This window comes from Lepeophtheirus salmonis, chromosome 2 (assembly GCF_016086655.4).
Source record: "Lepeophtheirus salmonis chromosome 2, UVic_Lsal_1.4, whole genome shotgun sequence".
In the NCBI taxonomy this organism is placed as follows: Eukaryota; Metazoa; Arthropoda; class Copepoda; order Siphonostomatoida; family Caligidae; genus Lepeophtheirus; species Lepeophtheirus salmonis.
Genome location: NC_052132.2, coordinates 36,613,325 through 36,630,387, shown reverse-complemented (window position 1 = coordinate 36,630,387; position 17,063 = coordinate 36,613,325).

The following is a 17,063-nucleotide window of genomic DNA, read 5'->3' as shown; positions in this document are numbered from 1 at the left end:
TGCTCATAGGTACACTTGGTTATTCATGGATTCGCTGCAAGGAGCTATGGAAGGAAGTGTTACACTTCATCTTTCATGAGGACATTCAATAGTGATTACTAAGATGAATTAACATTTAAAGTCATATATTCTACAATTAAAATTATTTTGGTATTAAATACATTGACTTTTTTTTTTGTAGTTTCAACCCATGCAAGGTTTTTTTTATTTTCTAAAGCTGGGGTCATTATTCTTGAAGACCGAAAACAACCTTTCATATGTATAGACAGAGGATTTCTTGAGGAAAGTAAGTCGTTGTTGGACTATGAGTATAATTAAGGATCGACATTGCAGTAATTTCTGTTGATGTACTTGTTACATACTGTATGGGATTTATGTTGATTTCTTCCCTTTCGAAGCTGCCCCAATGAAACATCATGGTAGCTAAGCCGCTCTCCTCCATAACATTCATTAAGTTGTCTGGTGGACTACGTTAATCTTCGGCTTCTTTTTTTTTTTAACATATCGACATATTTTTAACAATTCCAGTTCTAACCATAGATGTGGTGTACAAGCACAAAGTGGAAACTTTTTTTATTCCTTTTTTTATATCTTTTATCCTAGAAAAGTGGTCGGGGAATAGGGGTAAATTACCCCAAAGGGGGTAATTAAGGAAAAATTGGGGTGTAATGGGTGTGGATGTTATTTCTATACCATATATAAATACTTTTTCTATATAGTGTTAAATGAAATAAACATCATGCCACTAGTTTGGTGACCATAACCTTGTCGTGGTAGGTCCGGAAGGAGGAGCAGACCAAGACGACATGAGCAGGATTTACCTTGGCCCAGTATTTCAAGATCGATTTTTTGAGGTCGGCCAAACTGCTATGGGACTTAGAGCAGACTTGCTTCTATAACTCCCTCTAAAAAAAAAAGTAGTCCATACGGTTCAAATCGGGATAGTTAGAGGACCAAGTTTGCAGCCACCAGAAGTCGACGTTTTCCTTCTTAAGCAAGTTCTGGGCATTCTTGGCCTTGTGAGTTGGGGCTGAGTCCTGCTGGTAGGCGAACCCGTTGCCCCATCGTTGGCAAGATCCACGTAATGAATTTGTCCTTTAGCACCTCGAAGTAGTTGTCAGTGCTGACCCACTCTTTTTGGTTGAAAAATATCGGTGGCATCACCGTCCTGTTGGACCTGATGACCCTCAACGTCATGTCCACGACCAGAAACTTGGTTGTGTAGACAATGACGACCTTTTCCTTCTTTTCAGCTAAGAAGTAGTTGTTTTGGCTGCTTTATACCATGATTACAGTCCACTTCTTCTCGTCGCTGAAGAATGTTACAGCATGACGCTTATCCTTGAGGAGTTTCAATAATTTGTAGCTCCTGGTCATCCGGAGTTCCTTCATCTTCGATGTCACAATGTCTCTTCGAGTGCTTGAAGGAGGTTAACTTCATGTCGGTATTTACCACTCTCCGGACTGTCCACGATATGACTCCGCTATTTTTTTGCGGGTCTGCTTCAATCGATCGTTTGAACCCCTTCCGAAACATGTAATTCCTCCTTTTGTCGCTTCTTGTCTTGTGTTACTTCCATTGGGACTAGTCCGTCAGCTTCCACTTGTAGATTCTGTAGATCCTGGGTACGATAGCATCTTGGCAATCGTGGTAGACTTGTGTCTGTGCAAATCATTTCGACAACGGCTGACCTATTCCCTTGCTTCATGTTTGTTTGTTTACCTATTTGAAAGAAAATTTTTGTGCTTAAACTAGACACCCAAACTCATATTTCTTGTAAATTAATCCTGTAAAACTAAAATTTTCTTAGTTATAGTGCTTTTAAAAATGTCACAATTTACCAGCCATGTCCTATATATTTTTCTTGGGAACTTTTATGTGATTATGTCTGAAAAAGAAATTAGTAATTTTTTTCGACTTCTTTTTGAAAGTCATTGCAATTTCAAAACTGCAGTGAGTCGCAAATCCTCCCATAAATTTCTAAATTGTTTATCACCATCTAGCAATATTACCCTTGTTGAGGATCTAAGATTTCTGCAAAAATAAATTAATTACCAATTATAATTAAATATTTCTCATAACAGTGTATCATAAAAAATAATTTTAATGCTAACAAATTATACAACTGTTTTATATTCATTGAACAATATAACTTTGAACATTAAAATATTCCGTAAAATACAAATTCTCCTCTAAATTAATTAAATATTTTTGATTATTACAACTTGATTATGAAATGTACTTGATATGTTTTCATTATTGTTGTTTTTATCTCTAAGCGTAGTCAAGTCTTCCTATTGTTATTTGTTATGATATTATTGGGCAGGCAATTCTTCCTTGGCACACTATATTTTATCATTGTTTTCACGACTAGGTTTTTGAAATAAATAGAAATACACTAAATTCTCTTTTCAGTTGTTTTAATGAGTTGACTCTTGTAATTTTTAAAAGTGTCGACTCTCTATATTACGTTCTCAAAAAGGGAATTACATAGTATTTGTAATGTTTATATTAATTTACCATATATAAATCAAATACTTTTGTATCTAATTCGTTTCATTTCATTCCAAGTCCTTGATTCTTATATTAACAAAATTGAATGCATATAGATTAATATTTTAATTAACAATTAACAAATTTTGGCAACGAGAAAAATACAGAAGATTAGCAATGTTAATAGAAATACAAGGTTATGACATCATGTAGTCAGGCTTGCTAGAATTTGATGTACTGTACCGACTACCGTACAATACATACGGATTTGACGTCATAGAGTAAAACAACGGTACTCTAACAGTAATATTCTTTGACTTCACTATTGAAAAGGTTGGTGGAAGTCAAACATTTGTAGGAAAAGCGTTATGATGTAACCTTCTATTTTTATTAACCTAGAGCTTTCATATGTTTTCTCTCCTCTATGAGAGTTGGCGTTAGGAGAGGATAAAAAGCTCAATATAGTGTAAGGCAGTTATTTTTCTAAGAACCCGGCTGTTGATTTATATTTTTTGGTTAACGAATAGCTTACATTTTGAATTACACATAGCACCCAGTACCTATGTTATTTAATTAAAAGTTTTATTACAGATATTAATCAATACATAATTATTACAAATTAATTACAGTTTGTTTGAAAAATGTATAATTTATGTATTTTTGTAGTTATAAAATACTAATAAATACCTCAAAACTATATAATTGCCCTATAAAATAGAAATGGCGAATGGATATATATTATAATTATAAATAAAAAGGAATTTTTTTTGTGAGAAATAGACCCAAATTATAAAGTAATATTTATAATATGTTAACTTTATAAAGAATCATTATTTCAAATAAAATCTATATATACATACTTAAATTCTAAGGATTTTTTAGCGAGTGAGACTTTTTATATCTGGTAATATGAGTACAGTGTTTTTTTAATTTTCCAAAGCTATTTTCATTATTCTTTTATTTTTGAGGAGGAAACTCTAAGTAAAAAGTGTGTGTACTCATGAAAGACGGAGGAACTATTGAGAAGTAATAAAAGTAAGTCTCTGTTGGACTCAGAGTATAATTAAAATTGCCATTGGAGTAATTCTTGTCATGTTTAAAGAAGGGATCGTTGTAAAGAAAAAACTAAGTTTTGGGATTAGAAAATAAAAAAACTATGTTTCGGGATTAGAAAATAAAAAAACGGGTGTTGCGTGTAGATTCTCCTCTTAGTAATAATAGTAACTCATTTCCCCCACAAAATCATATAACAAGCAGGTGATAATTACAAGGATCTTAATTCAGTAATACCATATTTCTTGGTCTTGCCTTCTTCGAGCACTCTTACAAAAATTTAATCACCAGGCATGTCTTTACTAAATACAGATTCGTTTATTAGTTTCCTTCCTCTTATATATATGATGTTTTTTACATCCCTAAACCAATAGATTAAAGGACTTAAGCCTTCCTATATATCGAAAAGCTATTGGTCCATTATCTAGCTTAATTAAATGCCTTAACCTGAAATGTATGAAAAATATGTTATTTCAATATTGTACATAAACACTAACCATTAAATTGGAAAGAATAAAATATATTATTTTTAATAACTTTTCTTTTATCGTCCCTAATCGACGAAACAAAAAAATAATTGCAGAAATCTAGCTGTTTTTAGGGATTTCAGTAAATATCACTTTTATTTAATTCAAATATTACTCTTTGCAAGTTTGATCTATTTTCAAAGGCATTTAATCGAATTTAATCAAGATTTAGTGGAAATTTGCCCATTTTATGTGGTAAAAATACCAACTACGAGCCCCTATGATGGCGTCTACTTCAGTTATAATGTAATTTAGGTATAACGTCAATGAAAGCGTATAAAATGTCATGATAAGTAAGCTTCTCTCCTTCAAAACATTCTTCAAATTGTCATGGCTACCATGCTATTTTTTTTTGTTCTAATACAAAGTGAAAAGGATTTAATAAATCAAATGGAGAGACTTTTTCCTGGTTTGATTGATTGCGACCCCCAAAATAAATATTTATTCAATTCTATTTACCTATGATGAACAAACAATATTCGTATTATTAAATGAACAAAGAGTTATAACTTATAATTGAAGACATTTAAATCTTATGGTATTAGTTAATTGTAGAGCTGGATTCGAGTTATAAATATCAAGTTTGAGTAATTGAATTTTGAGTCAAGTTGAGTTTAAATTTTTGAGTTTTTAAACAAGTTCGATTAAAGACATGAGACAAAGAAATAATATTTTATTATTAGATTGATAAAATATTAGTCAAAGAATTATCTGTGTTTGAATACCTCAATAAGGACGTCAATCATTAATCAAATCATTTATATAATTTAAGAGAATATTTATTTGTATAATGTGAAATTTCATATTATAATCCCTTAGCTATCCCGGGTACCTGTCTGAACACATTTTTGGGCTCTATTTAGGTCAGAGAGCCCTTACCTATAATATGTTAATATATAATCTTATGCAAACTAAAAATGTGGGTATTATTTATTTTTGGTAAAGTTTTCAACTTTGTAATAGACATACAAATATATTTAAAAGTGTCAGCTGTAGATTTATCTAATTTTTGAAAATACTTGAAGTATATAAAAAAATTTAATCTCCTCATCAAATTTGAAAAATAAGTTATAAAAATATTATATTATACAAATTAATTCTATAGTATTAAAGTTAATTACTACTCAATAAATTATAGATATAATTATTCAACATGGATAAGCTTGCTTTTCCTGCATATTTAAATAATTAAATAGTTAAAGAACATTGTTAAAAGCATTGAAAACTTTTCAGATTGCAACTACAATATTTTTTTTACAGTCTTGAACTATTATTCCTTGACTCTGTGAATTTATTAAGAAATTCTTTGTTTTTATCACACAAGGTTGGAAACTTTTCAGTCTTTTATTTTTTTAAATATTTGACACTTTATTTTTCTAGTTTACTCTTTCTTTTGAGTCTTAGTATGTTTAAAAAAATAAATAAATACATAATAAATAAACTTATATTTCATTGAATAAATCATTGTTATTCATTAATAGAAGTGTGAAAAATAAAAATATCTCCAAACTTTTGTTAATTTATTTTTTGGTTTTTAAGACCAATAATTCTTGTTGATTCATAGTCTAATCAATTTCTATGACCTAGTGAATTGAAAACAGTCATTTACATTACCAAAGGTTTTTACTGAACTTTTGATTTTATTTTTGTGATTCAAAAATCAAGAATTCTTGTTGATTCATCGTTTAGGGAATTTCGTTGACCATGTTGATTTAAAAATAGTCATTTATATTAGCAAACGTGGGAAAATGTCCCTGTAGTGCAAGTCCAACTAGAATAAAAAGTCTTTAGGAGGGAGCCCCAAGTCAATTTTCAAATATTTGCTCTCAAATCCAATAAATATTTTTATGGAGTACAGTTCGATTCCTCCGATTTTATTTGAGCTCATTTAAGTCCATAATTATTTATTTTTTGATTATTAGTACTAAATACCATAAATTAAAAGTAAGGGCCACGATCAACCTACAATTGTTAATTAGTATTTATGTATCAGTAATATTTTGTACTTATTCTGACTTGAATTGATTTTTTCCTTATGAAATGCACCTTAGAAAGTAGATCCAATGAAAAATTGAAAATGACAATTAGAAAGTTTGTTAAAAATCGTTTCGAGTCTTAAATTTGAGTCTAAGTCAAGTTGACCTAACGAATTCATATTTGAGAATGTGTTTAATTTATTCATGAAAAATTTTGTTTTCTAAGAGAAATCTATTTATTTGGAGGCCGTGAGCCTAATATATAAAAAATAAAACCATATTTGTAATTATGAGATCACATTCTATATGTTCATTATATGTCGTTTTTGTAGCATTTTTGTGTTGAACTTTGTTATTTATATATAAAAAAACTATAGAAATACTCTCCAAATTTGCAATTTTTCAAATCTACAGACAGTTTTCGAAAAACTGTGAACCCCAAAACAAACCAATTTCTTTAATATCTCGCATTAAAAAGTCTAAAATATAAAAACACATACATCAGAAAAAAAAACTTAGACAATATAATGAACTTTATTTGCTTGTGATAAAATAAAGACTTAAGAAGATTATTAATCTTTGGATACTTTCCTATTTGTATTCAAATGAAGACATTCATTTATTGTGACGGTATCATCATCATCCTATTATTCTGAGTTATTTTCTCTTCCCCTCTTACTTTTCTTCTTCATCTTTGAGTTTTGCATTAATGAGGGTATATATAAATACTTATTATCTATTCATATTTTATATATGTTGAAATTTCTTTGTCTCCTTTTGACTCGAGGACATTTTTATAAACAATGTTTTAAAACGTAATTTTGAGCAAAGGGACCATTCTTTCATCTTTACATTTTTGAAAAAGATATACCTAGATAAATGTATTTCTCCGTATTACATAATATATGAACTGAAAAATCCTGGACGTAAGAAAGAAAACACTTTTTTTTTTGGTTCTAAATTTACCTTTATTTTTAATTATTGTTTTTATTCGTTTTAATAAGCAAAGTCCCCATAACACATTTCAAACGATTGTTTAGCTTGAACAGTCTTTTTTCCATCAAGAAGCAATGTATAGTTTTTGATCAATTGCTTTAGAAATAATAAAAGTAGCGTCACACTTAGCAAAATAACTCACAAACTAAAGAACAGATTATCATGAAATTTTCACCGCTGTCTTTTGAAGATTGGTACTAATTGAAAATGAAGTGACTTAAAAATAAATATTTTCATATATGTGTGAAGCCCAGGGCTTTTCAACCCATGCGTTAGCTATATACAAAACACTAGTCCACTCAAGAAATTTTGAGTGCGCTCCTGCTCTAATTTACTAATTTTTTTAACGCACTCCCGCTCGTTTTTTTAATGCAATGAGCGCGTTTAAAAATTTATCTCAATTAAAACTGAGCTCATTTTTGTGCTCGTATAAGTATTTCTAAATTTAAAAAATCTGTATGATTTCAATTGAATTCAATCTATTGAAAATATAAGTGTGCTGTACGATTTGTGACAACTATACATTATCTGCAATAACTTACAATAGTCCAAATGATTGGTTTAATTAAAAAAAAGTTTTTTTGTAAAGAAAATGTTATTTGTCATTTGTTTTGCTTTGGGCACACAAAGTTTGGGATCCTCTATCTCAGGAGGCATATATTTACGAGGTTTCGTGTAGAATAATCCAGTTAAACTTGATAATTAGCTTAAGCTTAAAAAAAAAAATTCCAAGCTTTTGAACTTATGCTTGTGTGAGATTTCGAAATTTATGTCAATTCGCTACATAACAATATAAAAATAATAGTATTTAAGTAGGGAAAATTCGTTTATAAAAAATCAAGATTTATTCCAACATTATCTCTGCACAAGAAGGAGATGGCGGTGTCTCTGAGGGATCCCATATCTAGGTTTTCTTAGAGTGCCCGTCTACAAGAAAGGCAAACTCGTCCACTGAAACAGCATAGAATCACATATACAGTATGGAATAAAATATTCTTGTATATTTTTCAAACATAACTTCAACCAGTCTTTAAAATTATTCATTACCTCTTTATTTTTTTTTTGTAATTATACCTCATACGAATTAGAAACAGCAAAATAATACAAACTTATTTGAAAGATCGAATATTCGACCGATTTTATGACTCTTTTAAAATGATGAGTACACTCCCGCTTAAGAATACTCTTGATATGTACCATAGTAAAAATCTAGGTCACCCAAGTCCAAGAAAGTACCTTAAAAAAAATGTATCATTCGGATATTTTTAATTTTTGTTCTTTTTCCTTCATGATGTATCAAATAAATAATGAATGAGTTTTAAAATGCACAAAGATTGCATACATATTTAGTGAAAAAAACAATGTGGTTTGAAACTACAAATTTACTAACTAATACTTGTCGATACGACTTGCTTTTCCCTCGGAGAAAATATGTATTATTTTTTTCGTTCTTCAATGTACGTGTGGGCAGTCGTCATAAGAAATCCAATATAGTATTTTTTTTTTCTTGGACCTAATGAATAAATTAACAAATATATGACATTGGTCTCCAAGAGACAATGAGAAGGAACATACTTGAAAGTTTAACTTTAACCAGCCAATTAGTACTGTACAAAAGTTAAAAAAATATATAAGAAAACCATCTATAGACCAAGATTTAGGAGTAGCAGTTCGGAACTACTCAGTGGGTATATTTGTTAGCTCAAACTTTCTTAGGCCTGATCCATTTTGACTTGTGAACTGACATACTCAAGGACAAAAGAGGAAATCAAGTATTCCATGCCCAAATTCTGATAATCAATTATTCAAGGTATATAGGAGGACAATGATGTGGCTAACTGCAAAATATCAATAAAAACAAAGATATTATACTGGCCTTATATAATTGGTCCCTAAAGGTTATGATGGTTCAAGCATGGAAACTCTTTAAGAAGTTTAATAAACTGTACAACTACAAAAAATGAACAAATAGTAAAATAGACTTCGTCAGGAGATGCGTATCATCAATAAGTAACAAATATACAATGGTACCAAATATTAGCAGTCCACTACAGGTGCAACAATAACTCTAAGGATACATTATGATATAATTTAAGGATGAAGCAAAAAAGTGTAGATAGTCAAAGTATAGAAAATATGACTAATATGCCAATGTGTTCCTAAAAGACCATGCCCATAGGGCTCATATGTAGTAGTAAAAATCGAATAAAAATTCTGAATAGTCTTATTTGACTTCAAATATTATAGTATTTATAGTTACAAAATAATTTTTAGGGGCTTGGCCAGTGTTGGGTTACGTGATGTACTATTTTGTAACAATAATAAATTTGAAAACTGGATTTGGCTACTTTGTGCGGTGACACGCTTAAAACAGGTAACTATTAGACCATGTTATATATACTATTTATTCATTTTTCTATGTATCCAATAAGAATTTTTGGATATTTTTGTTCCTGAACCCTTTGTTACTTTTCTTATAATGACCAGTTAAAAAAATATAACTTGATATATATTTTTTTTGAAAGATCTTTTAAATAAATAAATATATACTTTTATAGAAGAATTAACTTTTATTTTTATTTTTAAAAAATCAGCAAAATTTGATTAAGGCATGGAGAATTTGTATACTTGACTAAAAATTAATTTTTAGCCATTCATCTTCTTTTCTCTTTCATTTATTTTTTTTCTAAAATTTCAAGAGCCAATGTCAATATTAATTAAATGAATATCTAGATCAGAAAGAGATATTGTAATAAAAATGAAAAATAACTCCTATACTTTTTGAGACACATCTAGATGTATAATAATATTTAAAAAAATGGTTTTACTTAGCTCAGTAATTATAAGATTCGTATAAGAGGTGACATTCAGTCAATAATTGTCAAATGTTAATAATTTGAATAATAATATTATTTGGAGATCTTACTATTTTATCCAATGTTACGTCAAATTTTTGGGACGGATGTATCACTATTAAAACAACATGTTAAAGTTATAACTCATACGATTATAATATACTTTTACTGTACTGAAATGACAAACGGTCAGAATTTGATATTGACGGAAATTTTTATTTTCGTCTGCTTAATCTATAAAAAAATAACCTTCTATTGTCTGCAAAAAGTTATTTGTTAGACGTGTTCCGATTTGAAAGACTGTAAAAATAAAAAAAATGATTTTTTCATGTGATTCATAAACAAATTATCTAGTTGAATTGAAATACAAGATTTTCCTGAAATTAAGAATTGGAGATAAGAAGTATATCTTTCGACAACATATGAACAACATTGTCTTAATTAGCCTCATGTTTAGAGTATTTTTGTATTAAAGATGTCCCAATTAAATAAATGTCATCTTTTGGTACCGCGTATTACGCGCATATATTGTGATTTGTTTCTTCATTTTTACTTTTCAAAGTGTCTCATAAATTTTTATTTACCAATTGATTTTACTATCTCATAGTGTTGAACTAGATCAAACAATCAAAGATTTGTGACTTGACTTCGATTCGGGAGCCAAGATTCTAGACCCATATTTGGACTTGAAAGCCAAGGCTCCAAATTTGACGTGGATTCGAAAGCTAAGACTTGAGATTTGACTAATTAAATTCGAGACTTCTTGGATTTTAGAAAATTTTCAACAAATTTTCTCATAATTGTTTCGATGGTTTCCAAAAGTTATAGACGTAGTAAGTATTTTTCATTTTTTTAGAACCCATCTATATGTTGGAGTTGTAAATATAAAAAATTACTTTCCCTCATTAAGATTATATCATGGTCATTTACTTTTTTTTTCACTTCATATAACTTGAGGAACCTTTGTTTTTTATATCATTTGTAGGCACCCACAACACTTTGTGCCTTCTATATCATAATGCCAAATAATATTATCGCAATAGTCACCAAATTGGCATAATTTGTATATCATCATTTTATTCTTCATAACAAATACATTATTCTTTTCGTATATGCATAATAATTATTGCGAATCACCTTATTTTTACTCATTTATTTATTTTGGACTTTCTAAACAGTAGCTATAAAGTTATGAAGTGGATTGATTATTTTATAAATAGATATAAGATCAATCAATATCAATCAGAAGGATTTTATTGGATCTCTAAATGATGAATAAATTCATCATCAATATAGTGAATATACTTGCAAATTCTTATTAATTCATCATAAAAAAATAAAATATTGTTACTATCAACCAAAATTAGAAGTCAGAAAGTCTACAATTTAATTTCATCTACTTTTTTAAATATCAAAATATTTGTAAATTAACAAAACATAAGCACAAATCAAGAGAAGGAGAAATGCCTAATTTACTTTTCACATCTGAAGAAGGGATGGATTTAGGTTATTTTTTGAAATTAAGTAGGTAGACAAGGATAATTTAACTTCGGAATCTTTACAGTCGTAATTTTACTAGCCGTGAGTAATGTTTAACTACGTTTATGTACCTTTAAGAAATAGAGAATTATATACTAATGCATCTACGCAATGCTCCTAATTTAGGGATTCTTGGTAATATCCCAGAAGAAATGTCTAAGAGGCCATGGACCAACCGACTTTTGGAAAATAATGACAATGAAAAGTTGCATGATAAGGTAACATCAACATATGATGTCATTTTCATAAAAATACCAGTCCATCAAAAAGTTTTGGAGTATGACTTAAATTGCAATTTGATAGGTTTTTGGTTAATTTTATGTAAAAGTTGCGTTTAAAAAAAAGAAACACCTGAGTGTTTAAATTTTGAATGACTTATTTACTAAGTCTCTAGGATAAATATTAAAAAATGAAACAAAAAGGCAAAAAGTGGCTCATTTAGTCCTCCCGGATTTAGCAATTCTGATATTTTACAGACCCTTAATGTCCGCAAAATTCCCATCTGGACGGCCAGGGTTAAGGTCAACAATGATGAAGACATCAGTGATTTTTGAAAAACCGACCAAATTAAAGCCTGAACGTCAAAAAAAGCTTTTTTGAAAAATCCGAAGATGAAGATGACGGACTTTGCGATGAAGCAGTCGGTTAGCCGTTCCATGATCTCCAATGCCGTTAAAAAAGATGGCAGTAAGTGTCTCCGACATATTAAACGACCATTGCTCACTCAATAACAACATCAGTTATGATTTGATTGGTACAAAAAGCTTTACAATAACCTGAGGTATCACAGAAACCGAATTTAGCTCTTCTAGGTCGAGAAGATATTTACAGTGTACCTCATGTACAATAGGCAAAATGATCGGGTTATATGCTTTGGAGGAGTCAACTGCATCCTTTACAATGTGTCCAACAAAAAATACCTGGCCTCAGTCATGATGATTAGCATTGTTACATCTGAAGGTCACAAAATGAAGCCAATTTTTCCAGGGTCACGTGGAGCGTGTGGTTGAGACCAAAGATGCTCAATTCATAAATAATGTTCTCTATTGAGTAATTAAGAAGTACCAATTAAAAAAAAATTATATAGAATTTCATTTAAAGCCGCTAAGTGAAATTAATTGTTCAACGTCCATAATGTTACGAGACTTTCAGACGACCCATTACCTCCCCCCTCTCACTTTTAAATTGATTTCGATTCCTCTGGTTTGCTGTGAGAGCGCAGGAAATAAAAGATTTTGCATTTCATGGAATATTATAAAGTGATTACTCATCATTTTTGTGCAAAGGTACATACAAAAGGGGAAATACTTGAAAGGACACATCAATAGGGATCAATATATTATAAATACCTGATAAGAAAGTGTACCCGACCAAAATAAATATCCAAATAATTTTGGTATATATTTTATTATTTCGACGGTTACGGGAGGGTCGGTAGCCCTTCCCTAATTAAGGAATTTTGCTTTTTACTATAGTTTTTTTTTTTTGGCCAGGATAAAAAAAAATTACACAAAAATAGTGCTACATTTTTTTTTCTAAATAGATTAATTTTTATCTTTTTTTTCCGAAAAATTTAATTTCCTGTAGATTTTTGATATTTCTTTCAGAAAACCAATCTGATCCTGCAGACGCCACTGGACAGGCAATCGTTTTTGCAGGTAATATGGATGTATTTTTAGACTGATGTTCAGGTTACAATCTATGAGTACGATATTACCTGGACCCATCCCTAATCCTATATTATTCACACAACCCAATCTTTCATAGATATATTTCAGTCAATTATAGCCTCCGTATTCAAATGAATGGAATGAGTGTAACTATAGTTTAAAAATACTCATTACATTTATGAGACCCTATTACTTCCCACACGTACATATACACATGTACGTTAAAATTGCGTTTTTTGTAATTATTTTTTTATCCACAAAAAGTAATCAAAACATCACTTTCTATGTTCTTAATTAAACATAATGCCCACAATAATTATTATATCATTTTTTTCCTTTTTTGTTTAATTTGTACGCAATAAGTGCAGTATAGTTTGTAGATCTTTGTAGTATGGATCTGCGAGGTCAAACATTCTGGCTCTAAAAGCTATAAACATATGCTTTATTATTGATTTTAATGTTATAAAATTAAGTATTGATATACACCTAATAGATTAATTATTTTTGCTATAGTTTTATTTTATAATTATTAATAGATAATAATGTTTTAATTTCGTACGTACATATATTTACGTTTGGGAATGACCCCTAGAAATATCTTATTGTTCCTACTTTTGGAAACGTTATTAATTTTGAAGTTAATCTAAAGAAACCTTAGCATCAATTAATTAACATCGATGTTAAAATTAATTATACTTAATAATTACAGAAAAAAAAGTTGAATCTTCAAGATATTCTTTCAATTTTGGAGGATGACCCTCCAGATGCATCTACAAGTGTTTATCTAATTCCCTCCGAAAATCCTTATGAGCAAACTGATGAAAATAGTGATAACGAAGAAGCAATTGAAAAAGATCCTAATTGTCTTGGATAAGGTTTGTTGAATTCTGATGTCGAGCTTTGTACTCAGCATCAAGATGACTTTGATGAAAATGAAGACCCTAATTTCGATGAAACTCAATCCATGTATGTAGAAAAACAAATTATTTTTAAATGCATATTTTTTAAATACACAAAAGTTAGGCGGGAATTTTTTCATCACACGAATCTATGTATTTAGAAATGAACAAAATACAAAGTAAAAAAAGAGGACATTTTTTCCTTTTCGAATCCCTGAACTGTGTTTTTATCTACAAAAGTCCCATCTCCCATTATATTTCACAAGAGCTGAGTTTAACTATAGTTTATATTATTAAAAGTGAGCTGTTACATCAATTTACATAGTTTAGTAAATCAATAAACAAATACGAAAATCTCAAATAGATAAAAAACAAAGATAATCATTAAAAAATTTCCATTTCGTTCCAGTGAATCAAATTGCAATGACCAAAAATGAGACGTCATCGATATTAAAAAAGTCACATAGCCGGCATGTTGAACAGTGCAAGAGCTTTAACACAGTTTCTCCCTCTCTTTTTTTTTCCTTCCTCTTTTTCCATGATGAAAATATAATATTTTTATGTGGACGTACTATTAATACATCATAGCTCCACGTAATTTTTATTATTTTTATATTTTTTCATAATATTGCACATGTTATAGTTATTTGAGTGCTTTAATGATCCTGTAAATAAATAATTACATTATTTTGTTTAATCATTGCATAATACATTTAATTATGACGTCAAAAGTTATTTAATACTGGTTTTTGATAAAATAGTGTATGAATGATAATAGGAGTAAGAAGCCATTTTCAAAGTACATGGGCAAGTTTTTTTTGCCCCTCACCTCCAATGTTCGAATTTGGACTTATAATGTACATACTATCAGGGGTGGTAATTATATTTTTTTTTTGGGGTCAGCATGAATTTGACGAAATGACATTTAATTTTCTTTTCCCGATTTATCCATCGAATTTTTTTTTCAAGGCAATCATTTTTGGGTGATAACTACAAAAATTCCTTGATTGGGTGGAGGGAGGGGAGCTCAAGCCCCTCCAGCCCACATCCCGCGGATGCTCTTAACTATATTATAGATTCGAATACGGAATTTCACATCCCTTTCCCCGTCCTCCGAAGTGGCGAAACGAATACGACATGATCAATAATTGTACAAAGCAGTTTTCCTAACGAACCATTTTTTATCTGCTAGGGGCGTTATTCTTGTTATGTATTTAATATTTCCTTACATGTTTTTATCTTCTTGTATATTCGTCTATGTATTATAAGTACTGTGTTTTACGTGTTATAAATAGTCTCGTCTTTTGTAAATATATTAGAGTATAGTTAGAATACACATGAGCATATAAACTGTGTAGCATTATTCCTCCACGTCATTTCTTCTCCTCATTTCTCTCGGTCATCCTGGATCTCTCCTATTATAAATAAGCTTGTGTCAAGACGCAACAATTCTATAACTAACTACGTAGCCTCCATAAATTCACCCTTTTAAAGTAATGTTTAAGGTACATTCTGTGAAGGGGGAAAAAATTGGATACGACATGAAGGAAAAAATGCTATAATGAAGTCATTTTTGTTATCGTAAAAGCGACATCTTGCATATAAAATAAGGTTTCAAAAACTTATAGGCACATTTCCCTTGTTTTGTAATAAAGCTTTATCCCTTCATACCTGCAGTCCTACTTTGTATGTACATGCATCTTAAATCGAAAGTTTAAACCTTATTTTTTTAGAATATGTTTACTAACTCATCAAATTAAAGTTTATTGTACTCAACTTAATACTAACGCTCTATTTGAATGAATAATGTCCAACTAAAAGATGAACTGATTAGTAAATTTTGAATAGACTATAGATGGAAGTCCTTTCATTTAAGAGTGCTAATATTACATTCAAATATGCGCCAATAATTATGCAAGATTTTCCTTAAAAGGAGGAAAAAGGTCTGTCACTGGGGGGGGCTGCTCCAGCTTTTAATTTTAAACTTATCAGAATTAAGAACAACTAAATCATACCTTCCTTTCCTTGAGTGTCCACTCTTTGCCTAGAGTTCTTTAGTTTATTCCATCAACAAAATGGTAAACTTCCAGAATGAGGGCGTTACGTGAAAAATGTTTTTATGTACAATGTATCTCTATTCTCTTTATAAACTTGCAAACAAACGAACCGATTAGCCTGAAAATTGACAAGTGAGTACTTTGCTACAATTTTTGTAACTTGATTTAATCAAATTTGCCAATTATTTTTGCAATAAACCCTTAAAATAGCAATATATATTTGTTTTTTAACTATTTTTTGCAATAAATGAACCAAATTTTTTACCTATTTAAGAATAAAAGAGTGGACAATTATACTTTTAATGAATTACCCTTTATATATGCGAATATCAATTTATTTATACAGAAAAAAAAAAAAAAACTGCAAGGATTTCATGCAACTTTTGTTTGTGTCAATATGGATATAATCCTTCACAGAAGCTTTTTGGGGTAGTGCAAACAGTCCACGGACAGTAATTTGCCCACATTGACTTATTGAATTATTTAACCATTCAATTTACTTCTTTCTCTAAATTGACAAGTTATGATTGTTAATCGATTAATTTTGTATATACCTTTTCCTTCCAACATAATAATCTTGAATGGTGCCAGTAATAATTTCAAATGATAGTATTTCATTGTTTGGCATATATTTTGCTTTTTTTTTCTACACTAAAGTGGTTTTTGAGGCTCCTGTCTCTTCATAATTATTCTATTAAAAATAAAATGGTATATATCACTTATAAAGAAGCTTTAAATAAATAACTTCAAAGCAGTTATAACTAATAAAATAAAATATAAATACTTAATTTTTTACTATTAAACTTTAAAAAATCCAAACAAGTTCGCGTACCTCTGCATGTGTAACATCAACTATATTCAAGGCATTGATAAGGAGAATACAGGTTGTTATGATCTTTCTTTAATGACAGTATATAAGAACAAGCAATTATTGAAAAAATAATATACTTTGGTCAATTGATTGAGTAAAGTTGATGTGAAAAGTTCTTCTGAATAT